This window comes from Seriola lalandi, unplaced genomic scaffold, assembly GCF_002814215.2.
Source record: "Seriola lalandi dorsalis isolate HSWRI2012SDOR001 ecotype SW California unplaced genomic scaffold, Sedor1 jcf7180002052419, whole genome shotgun sequence".
Lineage (NCBI taxonomy): Eukaryota > Metazoa > Chordata > Actinopteri > Carangiformes > Carangidae > Seriola > Seriola lalandi.
In genome coordinates, this window is record NW_019522972.1 from 1 (window position 1) to 889 (window position 889).

General features: G+C 41.1%; 2 non-coding genes across 2 annotated transcripts; both read left to right on the forward strand.

Moving 5' to 3' along the window:
* Positions 1-230: 230 nt before the first annotated feature.
* Positions 231-303, forward strand: trnar-acg (transfer RNA arginine (anticodon ACG)). The gene has a single exon. It is a non-coding gene; the product is annotated as a tRNA-Arg (tRNA).
* A 346-nt stretch (positions 304-649) lies between these two features.
* Positions 650-721, forward strand: trnah-gug (transfer RNA histidin (anticodon GUG)). The gene has a single exon. It is a non-coding gene; the product is annotated as a tRNA-His (tRNA).
* The last annotated feature ends 168 nt before the right edge of the window (positions 722-889 follow it).

An 889-nucleotide genomic window follows, 5' to 3' on the forward strand; every position in this document is an offset into this window, starting at 1 on the left:
GCAGCAACCCCGGTTCGAATCCGGGTCACGGCAACAATAGACCGGAAAGTTGTTTTATTGACTGTCATTCTCTACATTTGTCTACAACTTCATGGCAACAATACATAGGTACTTTGTTTTACATATACTTGTTGCAGGCGTCTGGTGTTCTCCACACTTGACTACAACAGCACAACTGTTTATATGCAATTCTGTGACAATGAATGTTATACATCACACAAATGTACATGGGGCTAGTGGCGCAATGGATAACGCGTCTGACTACGGATCAGAAGATTCTAGGTTCGACTCCTGGCTAGCTTGATTTTAACTTACAACTTGTCCGCCGTTTCCAAAACTCCTCCTCTACATACTATGTATCAAAATGCGCAGACAGAATGATAGCTAATTGTCCTTCAAACAGTCAGAATCCTTCATTCACAGCTGGCCTGGCCCCATTCTTACTTTTAGAATTACCTACTCGTTATTTTGATTTCAAAACCAACTTTTGAGAATAAGGAAAATATAAAACAGTGACAGATCAGTCATCCAGTAAACTTGACTGACTTTAGTCACACTCTGAGAAAAGCCATTACATATAGAATAGGGGTACCTTTGGTATGAAGAGATGGAAATATGCTATCATTACAGCGAGCAAGTAAGCTAAGTCGCCGTGATCGTATAGTGGTTAGTACTCTGCGTTGTGGCCGCAGCAACCCCGGTTCGAATCCGGGTCACGGCAACAATAGACAGGCAAGTTGTTTTATTGATTCTTGTTGAAGATGACTGTCATTCTCTACATTTGTCTACAACTTCATGGCAACAATACATAGGTACTTTGTTTTACATATACTTGTTGCAGGCGTCTGGTGTTCTCCACACTTGACTACAACAGCACAACTGTTTATAT